General features: G+C 40.2%; 1 protein-coding gene across 1 annotated transcript in view; it reads left to right on the forward strand.

Annotated features, from left to right (window-relative positions):
* Window positions 1-1,817: 1,817 nt before the first annotated feature.
* LOC102261422 (metabotropic glutamate receptor 5) overlaps window positions 1,818-14,915 on the forward strand; it is a 164,813-nt gene continuing 151,715 nt past the window's right edge. The window contains exon 1 of the mRNA XM_005879345.1: window positions 1,818-2,018. The gene's annotated coding sequence lies outside the window, so the exon portion shown is untranslated. The remainder of the gene's footprint in view (window positions 2,019-14,915) is intronic.

The following is a 14,915-nucleotide window of genomic DNA, read 5'->3' on the forward strand; positions in this document are numbered from 1 at the left end:
GGCCGGGGACCCAGCCGGGCAGGTGGTGGGCAGGTGGAGAACCGGTGGAGCCAGGGACTCTGGGAGGTCCTGCAAGTTTAGAAAAGTCACCCCGCAAGGACGTGTGCGGTGGGGATCAGACCTGCCTTTCGAGTCGGGAGCCCCAGCTACCGCCGTGTCGCTCCAATGAGAGGGTGGATGAAGCTCATTTTGCTCTTCTTTGCACGAGTGAGGGATTCAAGTGGGCTCGTTTCCATAGAAAACGAACTGAAAAATATCAGAGGAGAAAAAGAAAATAGAGATCGCGACCAAAGGAGGCGTCTGGACACCGCTCTCTCTTTCACTCTCATACCGATGCATGTGCACAAAGGGGTGCATTTATCAAGGGAGGGGGGCTGCGCTGTCTTTGAGGCTATTGGGTGTTGGGGGGGGGGGCTATTGTAGAAGCATTTGCTGTTGCTTTCCCCGGAAAAGAGGCAGCAAGCAGGGGACGTTGTTGGGGATGAATGCCAGTGTTCCCTTTATAAAATGACACTTCCATGACTACATTACCGGGAGGAAGAGGTTTTCTAGAGCAGGGGGCCATTTTAAGGGGGTTTACATGCAACTCTGGCCCTTTGAGCTCAAGTTCATGTACTCCAAGTGGGGCTAGGGAGACATCCTTACTCTAGATTCCTTATGGAACTTTGGCAAAGGATGGGGTCCGAGAGAGGGATGTGGGGAGTAAGAGAGAGGGAAGAGAAGGGAGTGAATATGCCTGAAGGGGCTGTGTTGGGAGGAAGAGGAGCAGGAGCCTGGAGTCAGGTTTGGTATCATTGTATTCATTCAGTTGCCCCCTGGGTGGTCCCTGGGCTGGTCTCAAGGGAAATGTGTGACCTTGAACACGTTCCTTAACCTTTGTGTATTCAGTTACTCCATCTGCAAAGTGTAGATGTTGTTCGGTGTTTTGGAACACTAAGGTCCCAGGCAGTAACCGTGACTGTATGGCGTTGAGGATCTGTATACAAGAAAGGAAGAGCACCCAGAAAATCCAGATCATGGAAGTTTCAGGGAATTTCCCCTCCAAGTGTCAAAGGCATTTGCAAACTCCTGGTTGTGCGGTTGGTGTCATGCATGCTGGGAGGTCTGTAGAAATGGGGGAGCAGGACAATTGGACACCTAGCAGTAGCCAAGGGAACCTGGAGTTCTGAGTGCTGTTTGGAGGGGTTCCGATCCACAGAGCTAAAATCACATGCTTTTTTTTTTTTTTTTCAAGGTAGCAATTCAAGAAGGAGGTTTGGTAGCAAGCTGTGAAGTTCTTTAAATGTGAGGGCTTGGGAAAGAATTTGGAATCTATTTGAACACAAGGAAAATCAATGGCACCCTACTTTAAAGGCTGGACACTAAGGGTGGAGGAAGAAGGTTTTAGAAATAGATCCAAGGAGACTGTAATCTGGGCAGAGGGTTCAGGAGGGAGAAGGGAACAGATATCCTTTCTGAGAGAAGGGTGGCTAGACACCTCGGCGGGGACTGGCATCTTCCCAGTGTCCCTGACGCCTCTGGCACTTGTCTGAAAAGGGCACAGGCACCCCTTCCACAGGTGCAGGCTTAGAACCTAGGGATCTGCATCCCAGGTGCTGAGATATGAAGGTGCACATGGGAAACCTCAAGTCCCCCATGTGAGCATCTGGCAGTGGAGCTGGCTTACCTTATCCAGACTCAACCCCAAGTCTGTGTTCCTAAAGGAACTCACTGTGCCACTTGGTGGCACCAAAAAGTTGTGCTGAGAACTCTGTTCTCTATAAATACAAACTACCACCCCCCCTCCTCCGCGCTCTCCCCTTCCCCCTTCCCCCTTTCTCAGTAGCAGGGACATTGCTGCACACAACGCCCTCAGCTCTGCTGTTCGGCGCTCACTGAGCTCAGGAGATGAGCTTAAGATCTACTTGGGGGGAACATGAAACTGGAGAAGCCGGCTCTGCCCCTGTGATCCGCAAGGCCCAACTTTATGGGGGCTAGCTAGACCGCACCTCACTGCCCGCGGCGTGGCCAACTGGGGGGTAAGCTTGCTAGTGTCCCCATGCCCAAGAGTCCCTGGGGCGGGAAGGATGTAGCAGCTGTCAGTTTGCTGGGTAACTCAAACTGGGGGAGGGAGGAGGGGGGAGGGAGGAGGAGGGGTGGTCAGAACTGGAGATTGAAGTCTGCTCCATTTGCAGCTGCCTTAGTTAAACCTGTTGGGAGAAAAGGTGAAAGCGATAGGGTAAAGGAGGGAAGTACTGCAAAGGTTGGGAAAGGGATCCTGCATGCCTTCAGATCCGAGTTCCCGCTCCCTAAGCCAGGCGCGCATGTTTAGAATGCAGGCTGAGCTGCCCCAAACCACCCAAGGGATCCCTCGGAATGGAGAGAAGCCCAGGTAGAGAGGGGAAGGAAGGAGAGTAGCTTCCCGAGAGCTCGGTTAGCTGCTGCGACCCTGGCGCCTGCTGCAGAAGAGTGGGGACAGCGGGTGGTGCTGAAAGCACGGCTTTTTCCAACAGGCTAGCGAGCCTCTTTCTAAACCTCAGTCTGAGTCCTCCCGCTTTTCCCTCCCCCATGGATGTACCTTTCCCTTCGGACACAAAGCCTGCTAGTTACCCCAGTGTGGCAGTTTGAGCGGCATGGCGAGCAGGGCACCCAGGCTACAGTGACTTGGGGAATGACCCCAACCTGGGGCAGGCCCGCAGCTAGCCCTTGCCCAGAGCCTACCACTGTACTTGGGACCTCACAAAGGGTCATGCAGTCAGCCTAGAGGGCCCTTAGAACTGGTGCTGGAATTCCTACAGCCCCCATTTCCCTCCAGAGCAGGTGCTGTGGTGATGGGAAATTGAGAAGTTAACAGGCCTTTGTGCTTATTTCGGCACAATGTTGGTTATGCCTCAGCTGAACTATAAACTTGAGTAGCCAGGCAGACAGATTCTCCAACACTTTACTTCCCACTAAGCAATTGGCACAGGCCAGTGGGAAGGCAGAGTCTCCCTTCCACCCTCTTCTTCATTCCCTACATGTTGCTCTATTGTTCAGAGTCCCTAGAGACTGAGCTAGAGCTAATCTGTATCCTTAATGCTGGCCACTGGCCATGTGAGGCAGCCAAGCAAGCGTTGCCTTGTACTATGTGCATCCCCTACACCCAGTGGGAAGAAGCTGCAGTTTTCTGTGGAATCCTCTTAGTTATACAACATTCTAGACATTCTTTTGAGTATCGGGAGTGTTTGGGCATGCTGCCTCTTGTTAAGTGTGCTTTGTATGCCTTATTTCCCTCATGACGCACAGGAAATTTTCTTCTTTAATTTCTCCTTTATATCTTTGTAGTTACACATTTAAGAATCAGTTGTGACCATTTCTGTCCTATATGGATGTGATTTCTGTTTAAAGGGCTCTTTGGTTGGGGATCTGAAAACTCTGTTCCCTGAACTCATCAGGTTAATGCACATGCCACAGTCTCCAGCCTTCACCAGCCTAAACCTTTTCAGCACTCCGGACAGATCCTCCAAGGTTTCTTAGGAGAATGTTGATAGAACACTTTCTACATAATCGCTTCTTTTAAGAGAAAAAAGCTTTCCCTAGTCATTTACACTCTGCTTGACAACATATTTAATCTAAATATTTTATTGCACCTCCTATATCTCTGCTATCATGTGGCAATATTTTGGCTGTGGGTTATGTTCAAAGACAAATCAAACTCTTCAATGTTGATTTATTAAACGGGAATATTGAGATTATTTGAAGACTGGGCGTAGTGGTATTTGAGTAATCCAAGTACTTCCCCAGTTCTTTATTTCCACAGGTAGACACAGCCCTTTACCATCACTTCACAGTACACATTGTTGGCATAATGACAAACATCAAGCTGAAAACGGAAAAATTCATTCATAGGTACTACGTCCAGCACAAAATATACAGACTTTGAAAATACCAAGTAACTATATACAATTTTTAGTTTTTACTCTGATTATTGACATTGTTATGCTTCAGTTCAATAATTTGTCTCAGATACACTTTCATGGCTAAAAGATGTTAATTCTAATTTTTAATCTTTTCTTCAAAACACATTGAAGATTTTATGGGGGTGTTATCATATTGTCTGTTACAGAATTGTCAGAACATTTTAGATAGAAAAACTAAATTAAAGGCCAATAAGGGTAGATGAAATTGCAGGTAGAAAATATAAGATAAAGTTAATCATAAAACATATTGTACTTGTTTGTACACAATTTTCTCTCAGGATTTTCATCCTTATTGGGTGAAGAGACACATCTAACTATTCCTCCTTGTATTTTTCATGTTACTTTAGTAGATAGAATATAAACTAACTTCTGTTTTATGAATTGATATATGATGATATGCTTAAGCTAGTCAGTTTGTTTGGATATACTGAAGGTGTATTACTACAAAGCAGGAACACTCTACAATTTAGAAACATGTGTTATTTTTAATATTTAGAGAAAAATTAACCCTCATCCTGAGGCAACATTTAGTCATCATTTTCCATAATGAGTGGAGCTTAGAACATAAGACAGCAGCGTCTAAAAGAATATTTTTTAGTTGATGATGTGCTTGTACAACCAAAGAGAAAAGCTTCAATTCTGATTTTAAAATTTCAACTATATGTAAATGAGACAATATCTTCTTTTAAAAAAATAATTCCTAATTTTTTAATTGTTGACACTATTATAGGTGTCCCCCACCCCCTCTCCCTTTGCCCACCTCCATATTACTTTATCTCAATTGGTTGAAACATAGTTCTAAAATATGTTATGCCACTGTTGTGCTTTCATTTCTTTTAAATTTACAGAAAACAATCTAGAGTTTTACCAGTTCTAATCTTGTTTGAGTAATATGCACCTTCTGTCAGAATGGGAACTAAGCAAAAGTCTCGGTGCAGGCTCATCCCTGCTCTAATAACTACAATTAATGAGCACATCAGGCACCATGCCAAGCACTAGATATGTTATTTAATCCTCATAACAATTATCAAGGCAATGTGTGTTCTTTTATGTTGTTCAACAGAGTTTTTTTCTTCTTCTTCTTTTCATTATCACATAAGAGAATGGAAAGGATAAAAATATATACAACTTATTTTTTGGAACTCAAACTTACCCTTTTGCCATTGCATTAGATAACCTTAATCTATGGTACGGTTCAACATCATGAAATTGTTTCATTGTGGTTTCCAGTGAGTTGTGGTATGTTTGCAGTGCAAACCCTTGCACAAGTTTGCCCAAGTTTGAACCCCAGCTTGGTGGCTTACCAGCTATGTGACCTTGGGCAGGCTAACTTAGCATTGCTCTGCCTCCGTTTACTCGTTTTTAAAATGGGGAACAGGTTGTAACACTATTAGCCTTATTGAGTGACTATGATGAATTAATTGCACAAATTTAAGTAAAGTGCCCAACCCACAGTGAAGAGTATAGAAATAGTAATTACGGCTTGTCAACAGCTCTGTGGGTTGGTACATAATTGCTTTCTCAAATATCTTCTCTTATTTTAGTCAAACTATTCACAAAATTTAATGGAAAGACATAGTTGCAAAAAAAATGTGCTTTATGTAGAAGTGATTCTGTTGGTCTTGTAAAGACAACAGACCTAAGAATAATTCCCTAATGATTAGCTTTCACAATAACTCTGGTAATAGGCCGCTAACTTTAAACCTTTGAGCATAAATGTTCTGAGAAAAATTAAAGGCTCATAATCATAATGGCACTAGTGAGCATTTCAATAATAATCCAGACTATTTACATTTACAATACGTTTACAGAGGAATAATTGAAAAGTATTTTTTAAAAATTAACTTGTCCTGATATACAGTAATGTATTAGAATTTTTTAAAGATCCAAAAGAAAAGAAAATAATATACTGTTATGTTACTTTTTAAAAAATAAAAATGAGATTTTGAAAAACCAACTTATAAATTACTATATAAAGCTATTCTTTATAAGGAACTATTACTATATAAAGCTATCCTTTATAAGGAACTTTGCACTTTTTATCAAAAATAGCCTTTGAAATGATGAAATATATCATGGGACACTCTTCTCACATTCATTCATTGTAATTTGTGGATAAACAGAACTATGCTTATTTAATGTAAGGCAATATCATCCTTAATGCTCACAGTTTAATCTGAATTTCTCCAATTAAAATTGCAAGCAAAGATAATGCAACCAGAAGCAAGATACAAAGTCAAGGGAATCTGACAAGCCTTTTCCAAACTATTTTCCTTAGAATTGTTAGGAAAAGGCTTTGCAGAGCTGACATGTCCAAACGATTGGCTCTTAGTAGTGTTCTTTTTTGATGATTATGTAGACCTTACCAGAATGAGTTTCATGTAAATCAGCGGTTTTCAGCTGGGAATGACTTTGACCTGCAGAGGGACATTTGACAGTCTGGGGACATTTTTATTCATCACAACTAGAGGAGGTGTGTGCTCTTGGCATCTGGAGACCAGGCATGCTGTGAAACATCCTATAGTGTATAGAACAGCAACCCCTTCCCCCCGCCCCCAACAAAGTATTGTCTAAAGCAGTGGTTCTCAACCTTCCTTTAATACAGTTCCTCATGTTGTGGTGACCCCCAACCATAAAATTATTTTAGTTGCTACTTCATAACTGTAATTTTGCTACTGTTATGAATTGTAATGTAAATATCTGATATGCAGGATGCATTTTCATTGTTACAAATTGAACATAATGAAAGCATAGTGATTAATCACAAAAACAATATGTAATTATATATGTGTTTTCCGATGGTCTTAAGCGACCCCTGTGAAAGGGTCGTTCCACCCCCACAGGGGTCGCGACCCACAGGGTGAGAACCGCTGGTCTAAAGTGTCAACAGAGCTCAGGCTGAGTAATCCTGACATAATGATTCTAGGAAACAGTTACCTCGATTTATTTGGTTTATTCGTAAGGCTTCTGGAAAGAGCTGACTGGCATGACTTAAGAATTTGATGGAAAGCAGAGTCTCCAGCATATTTTGTAATCAATGTATAAGGTTTAACTAAATAACCCATTTGATCCCATGGGAGGCATTATTATTTGATTATGTTGAGTGTGGGCTTTGGAGCCAAGAGTTGGGTTTCTATCCTGAGTCTGCCATTTTAGTATAGATCTGAGACTTCTGGCAAGATCCTTTACCTCTAAACCTCAATTTCTAGAGATATTTAATGTGGATAGTAATCATACCAACCTCACAGGGTCTTTTTGAGATTTATATTAAAATAATGCTTATACAAGCACATTATTTAGCACAAAGGAAGCATTCACTAAGTATTTTGAAGTTAGTAACTAGAGGTTGAGTTAGAAATGCAAAACCACATTGTCAGGCACCTGATGATAGGTAATATAATATGCACAATAATGCTTTAAAGTCTTTAGAGCCATGCCATAAATAACAAGAAAGCAGCTGAAGGCTGCAAAATGGGAAAAAGGCTATAATCCCTGCTCGATAATTAAATTGAGACTAGTTAACAGTGGATTACATCATTTTTATTGCTTTGCTGTAGAAAGCTGTTTCAGGTCTTCACGGACTACTAAACCAGTATTTTTAAATGATTTAGTGAGCTTTATTCTACTGCCAGCACCTTTTAATTAATACATGAAATTACAGATTTAACTCTCATATAGTATTATTTAAGGCCCCTTTTTTGGTTCCAAGGGTTTTCAATTAAAGTATGGCTTTGCCTCCCCCCCCCCTCCCCCCCGGGCGAAGCAGAGAGGGTGCTGGACTTTCTTGTTTACAAGGTCACAGATGTGTGCTTGAGATAGCTACAACAATGGAGGTTTCCTCAGGCTATAGCACTCTTGATATCATTATACCTTGGAGGGTCTCTTATCTATGGTATGCACTTGTTTTCAGGAAAATATATCAAAGGCATCTGTGATATATGCAATATTGACACCTCCGACTGCCTATGATGAGGGTATTGCTCAGGCAAAAGGAATCATTTTTAGTGTTGATGTCCTGAGCTGTGTGATTTGCTTGTGTGGGGATTAAGTTATATAAGAGACATCTGTGCCAGAAAGATGGTCAGCATCTGAGAAGATTGTTGAAAATAAAAGACAATGTGATTTGTGAATCTTGTTACAATGCAAGTTGTCACTTATGGAAAACTCTATCAACCAATATTTCTTTTTTAGATTCATTTAGGATACAATATGAGACTGTATTATTACCTAAGACAAAATACTTTTATGCATATTAAATATGTCTATTGTTTTCTATAATGGGGTAGTGGTTAATTTTGTTATGTTATGAACCCAAAAATATAATACTGAATAAAGCAGTCCAGGGCTTCTGAAAATAAGATCCTAAACCAATATATCATATAAGTTGCACTATTATATACTCTCATCACTTTCCACTTTTGGCTGGATTAAAGTTCTTAATGTATAGATCTATAACGTTTTGAAGGCTTTTGTCATTGTATTAGTTAATTCTTGCCCACTATCTGTAGCAAGAACCTGATTGATTTTTTTTCTACCAATCTATTACCCCTACCACCTCAGAGTTATAATCTAAAGCAAATAATTTATTCTCTTGGAGACTCTATTTCCTGATATATAAAATGGGGATTATCAGACTTTCTTAGCAATAATTTTGTTTTAGGTTGAAGTAGGATTAATAATGGAAAATGGTGCTGTACACTGAAAATAATGTAGCATCATTATTTCTCCTCTATTTCTTTTAAAACATATTTTATTAATTTCAGAGAGGAAGGGAGAGGGAGAGAGAGACAGAAACATCAATGATGAGAGAGAATCATAGATCAGCTGCCTCCTGCATACAACCTACTAGGGATTGAGCCCACAACCCAGGCATGTGCCCTTGACAAGAATCAAACCTGGGACCCTTCAGTCCACAGGCCAACACTCTATCCACTCAGCAAAACCAGCGAGGGATCTCCTCTATTTTTATACCAGACCCTTATTAAATGAACAAATGTAGCTCATGGTGAAGGAGAAATGTCCTCACTGATGAACTTGTACAAGAACAAGAAAGAGCAGGTCCTAATTGAAATAATATTGTGTGGTACCCAGAATTGATGGGGTTAAGCAAGGAAAGAGGACTGAGAGTGAAGTTAATGCCACTTTTGAAAATCTAGATTGATAGATTATAAAATGAGAAAACATTTATGCCAGCAATATCACGCATTACCCCCATTGAAATACTCTCAAATGTAAGTAAAGTATTTATTTTATAAAGTAGGAAAATTCATAAACAATCTAAATATCTAACATGGGGATAGTTAATTAAATTTAGGTTCAGTCATATAATTGAATACTATGCAACTGTCAAAAAGAAATAAATTTTCTAAGTGTAAATCTTAGCTCTGCTACCCACTTGCTTTGGAATCTTAGCCAAGCTATTCTGTTTCTCAGAGCCCCAGATCCTGATCCTCCATCTGTAACATATGCATAAAATTATTTATCCTATAGTTTTTAATGACAAATTACATTTCATAACTATGACTAAGCATAGTACCTGGAACATGGTAAGCTCTCAGTGCGTTTTTTAAAAATTCTCACCCAAGGGTATATTCTTCTTGATACGAGAGGGAGAGGGGAAGAGAAAGAGGAGAGGGAGAGAGAGAGAGAGAGAGAGAGAGAGAGAAAGAAAGAGAAAGAAATATATGAGAGAGAAACATTTATCAGTTGTCTTCTATAGTCTTCTATATATGCCCCCACTGGGGATCGAACCTGCAACCTAGGTACGTGCCCTGACCAGGACAATGCTCTAAGCAACTGAGCCACCCCAGCCAGGGCTCTGTATATTTTAATTATTCTTATCATTGTCCTCCTCATCAAAATGAATTAATATGAAAAAAATCTTTACAATACATTATATAGAAAGAAATAAAATATATTATGATATAGATTTCATGCTAATATTTCATTCAAATAAAATATCTGTGTATACAATATTACATGCTTAGAAAATTATAGAAGAGAAAATATGAAGTTATAGAAAGTGATTAAGCCTGCGTTTTGAGTGACTTGCTGTTTCTGGTCCCAGGCCTGCTACAACGCATTTAATGTCTATGATTTTCAGTTAAACTGAATCATCTACAGGCTCTCTCTAGTTTTATGTTGCTGTTCTCCGTTGTAGGTTGAAAACCCATGGAGAACACTAAAGGTTTCTCCCTGCTACTTCATCAGTTCTTGCTTTTCTTGTTGAGGCCTTTTGTTGCCTGGACCCATTGGACAGCAGGAGTTTCACTGTTTATTTTTTAGTTTCCCATGGTGGGGCAGGAGGTGCTATCTTCGAACCTCAGTTAGGTAGTTGACCAGAAAGCCAAGTGGAAGCAGCTTATTGTGTTTTTTTGTTTTTTGCCTGCAGAATTTATTGAACATCTGTTTTGTTCAAGGATTATACTAGGTGCTGTACATGGCACAGATTTAACCTTTAATGTCTTTGAAGTCTGTTGGAAGACAAAACATGTATAAATAACTACAATTTTAGCTTAGTAATAAACATGATAAGAAAGTATGGATAAAACTGCCATGTGAGTTCAGAGAACAGAGCAAACACTGCAAGGTGAGGGATTTGGGGAGATGTTGTAAATGGACTATTTAAAAATACTAGTATTGCCGAAACCGGTTTGGCTCAGTGGATAGAGCGTCGGCCTGTGGACTGAGGGGTCCCGGGTTCGATTCTGGTCAAGGGCATGTACCTGGGTTGCGGGCACATCCCCAGTGGGAAATGTGCAGGAGGCAGCTGATCGATGTTTCTCTCTCATCGATGTTTCTAACTCTCTATCTCTCTCCCTTCCTCTCTAAAAAATCAATAAAATATATTTAAAAAAAATACTAGTATTACCTCTTTCAATCCTCATGAAAACTCTTCAAGTTAGGTGCTATTCTCATTCCAATTAGGCTCAGAGAGGCTAAGTGACCAAGGGCACACAGCCAGCAAATGGCAGTGCTGGGATTCAAACCCGGGTCTACTTTTCTCCAAGCCCAAGTTCTTAAAAGCTCTACCATAAAGGCCTTTGAATTAAGAATGTGTCAGGGATCAGAAGCAGCATGAAGAAAACCATTGGGGAAAAGGATTTTCTGGAGGAAACATATTTAATCTGACTAGCACATTCCCAAGGAAGAGCAAACTTAGTGGAGATAAGGCTTCAAGAATGACAGGGCAAAAATTTAGAAGGCAGATTCCTCAATCTCACACTTCAAATAATCACAAATAATACCTATGTTTTGTTAGTAAATTTAGAAACTTAGGAAACACAGATAAAGACAAAAAAAGAAGTAAAAAATCGTGCCTATTTCCACCACCCAGAGAACATCCCATTAAAGTCACTGTGTACGTTTCTGAACTTTGTGCATGCATATACACACACTCATAATATTTCCTGTGAAAATAAAACCATATCTGCTTTTTATTTTTGCTTAATATAACATGAAAAATTCACATTTCACCCCCCTCAGGCCACCACACACACTTCAAAAGAGAAAGTTTCTGAGTCAAAATATTTTTTCATGTCCTTTGTAGGTTTCTTCCTATCTCTCTGAATTTAAATATTGCAGTACCATGGGGCTCAGTCCTAGAACTAGTTTCCTTTCTATATCCACTTTGTCATCCAGTTTTGGTATATCAAAAAGAACATCTGTATACGGATGACTCTTATATCCAGCTGCTTTTGACATATCTCTTCTTGAATTTCTAATAAGTATCTAAAAATTGATATATCAAAACTGAATTTGTTATCTCACCCAAATCCACTCCTCCAGTTTTCCCACCTTAGTCAACGCGACACCATCTTTTATTTGCTCAAGCTGAAAACCTTAGTGTCTTCATTGATTATTCTATTTCCTTCACATCCCAAGTCAGGTCCAACAGTAAACTCACTCTATCTTCAAAATATATTCAGAATTCTACCAGTTCTCGCCACCTGTCCTACCATCTCCCTGATCCAGGTGACTGTCTGTCATCTTCCCACCTGAATTACTGCGCTAGTTTCCTCAGTGCTCTCTTGGTTCTGCCTTTGTGCCCTTATTCCTGTTGAAATGTTGGTCAGTGTGTGTCCATCCACTATTGAAAACTCTTCCAGAAAATCTCTCTCATAGAATGTTAAAGCCAAAGTTTTTTCAAGTCTCAAATGACTCAACATCATCATATCATCTCTTGAACCTCACTCCTTCCTCTCTCCCCATTTTCACTTCACTGCAATCACATTAGCCTCCTTGATCTTCCTCAACACACTAAGCATAAATCTGCCTCAGGGACTTTACATTTGATTTTACCTTTACCTGAAATTTATCCAAATTTTTTTTTATAGTCTATGCTTCTTTGGCTACATTATTAAATTTTTCTTACATATCTGACACTTTCTATCTTCCTTCCCTGCCTTATTGTTTCTCTTTAACCTTTATTACTGTGTAGCATACAATCCTTTACCTCCTTACTTACTTACTGTCTGACAAACCTCCTTAAATTACAGGCTCTATGAAGGCACAAGTTTATATCTACTTTGCCCATAACTGAACCCACAGGAACTAGAAGAGTGCTTGGTGTAAAGCCGTTCCTCCATAAACACTTATTGGACAACTGAGTGATGCGATTAGAGCTAGTGTATACCCTACTGGTCTGTTTGGAATTTATGTTCTATTAATTTTCTGCATTTTGAGAGCACATGGAATGAATTGTTTAACCTTATCACAAGTTCAGTTGTAGCACAGTTCTGTCAAATTTGTAAGTCATAATTTATTTCCGAATATGCTTTCCATGGTATCTGAGCTTCATAGCTCATATCAATAAAATATAGCCATTATGTCTATCCAAGGCAGTCTATGAAGCAGTCATTGCTTTATGATCTGGTGGCCCATAATGTAGCAGGGGCGGCCAGGGCAACCTAAATATAATATAAATACAGTTGTGCTAGATAATTATAAATATTTGTACCTTCTATGTTCCGAATCATCCCTTTCCTGGAATGTTCTTCTTCCTCTAGTTTTCAAAGAAACTCCCATAAGATTCTATATCCCTAGAAGGTTCTAATTGTCTTTGGGTGGCCCCTCTCATTTTCCCTGGCCTTTATAAATACCTCTCTTGAGGGAAAGGGGGGTAAGGCAGCAGAGACAATGCTAATCTTTGACCTGAATTCCAGATCCATCACTTTTTGAGTAATTGGCTGGTTTTTAGCTTACAAAATCCATTCCATCTGTAAATAGAGATAATGAAATGATGCCTACATCTCAGTATTGTTATGAGGATTATTGACATCCACACACCACAGATAGAGACAGCCCCACACGCAGAAACAGAGACACAATGGGGGAGTAAGATATATTGTATTCTCTGCAACGTGAAAGCCTTGTCTTGGTCTGTAAATATTAAAGGGCATTCTCCTTTGGCTTCTCTGATGTCACATGTTCTCACTTTCTCTCCTTACTTTCTGAGTTGCCCCATTATCTTACCTGGCTTTCCCACAACCTGGCCTCTTTGTGGGGCTTACTTTTTAGCTCCACTTTCTTTATATTTGCTCTCCAGGTGATTGTTTTCATCCCAAAGATTTTATATATTGGTGACACTCAATTGACATATGTAACTCAGAATTGTCCTCTAGGTCCAGCCTTACATATTTACCTTCTTATTTAACACTTGTACCTGGATGCTTCAAAAACATCTCAAGTTTAACATGTTCAAAAGAAAATTATTAAGTTTTCCTGTGCCCCCATCTGTTTCTGTACCAGTCTATTCCATTTCTTTTTTTTAAAGTATTTTTATTGATTTTAGACAGGAAGAGAGAGGCAGAGAGATACAGAAACATCAATGATAAGAAAGAATCATTGATGGGCTGCCTCCTGCATTGCTCCCTAATGGGGATTGAGCCCACAATCTGGGCATATGCCCTGACTGAAATGGAACTGTGACCTCCTGGTTCATAGGGTAATGTTCAACCACTGAGCCACACCAGCCAAGCTCCATTTCTTTTAATGGTACCTAAATACACTAGTTTTGTAGACTCAAAACCCAGGACACTAATTCCTTTCTCCCTTACTATTCACATCCAGTCTATCTGAAAATCCAGTTCATTCTACTTGCAAAATATTTCTGATTGTGTCAACTTCTTTCCATATCTACTCTTACCAATCATGGCCAAGTCACTATCATCCTTACCTAGATTAGTATGAGTCTTCTATTTAGATTTCTCCAGTCCATTATCCGGAACAATGAGCAGTTAGCACATCTTTTCTAACATTGAATTTTGCCACTCATGTGTTTACATCTTCTCAATGGCTTTCTATTGCACTTAACACCCAAATTGGATTTTATGAGATTCTACGTGGTCTGTCCCTTTATTAGCTTTCGAACCTCATCTTGTACCACTAACCCTTCCATTCTAGCCACACTTTCACAAGACCACACTTTTTTACCTTCATTTTATTGTTCTTTGCACTCATTAGGTTCCAGCTAAAGTCACCTTTAGAGAACTGATCTGTAAACCCCGAGAGTACAGGGAACATTTATACCTTGTTCTCTCTTGACTCTTTAATTCTCAGGAGAGAGTCATAGCATAGATGTGTTATACATGTTTGTTAAATGAGTTAAAGAATAAGTTCCTGGTGCATAATGAGTGCTCAGTGAAAGACAATGATGATAATTATCAATGCACATCATTGCACTTCTTTGTTATACTAGTTCTAGGAGCCCAGCGCGTGATTTGAAATCGCGAGGCGCCACCCACCCTTCGATCCGGCCCTGCCTCCCTCTCTGGCCCTTGAAGCAGCTGCAGCCGCTGCTGATCAGGCCCTCCCCCAGCACAGGTGCGCGGAGGCCCCTGCCGTGCCGCCCTGCCCCCACCGCTGCACGTGCAACCTCCTGTCCAGTTGACCCATTACAGTGTCCAGGTTAATTAGCATATTTCTCTATTTATATTTATATACATATATGTGTGTGTGTGTGTGTGTGTATGTGTA

Source organism: Myotis brandtii, unplaced genomic scaffold (assembly GCF_000412655.1).
Source record: "Myotis brandtii unplaced genomic scaffold, ASM41265v1 scaffold594, whole genome shotgun sequence".
Taxonomy (NCBI): domain Eukaryota; kingdom Metazoa; phylum Chordata; class Mammalia; order Chiroptera; family Vespertilionidae; genus Myotis; species Myotis brandtii.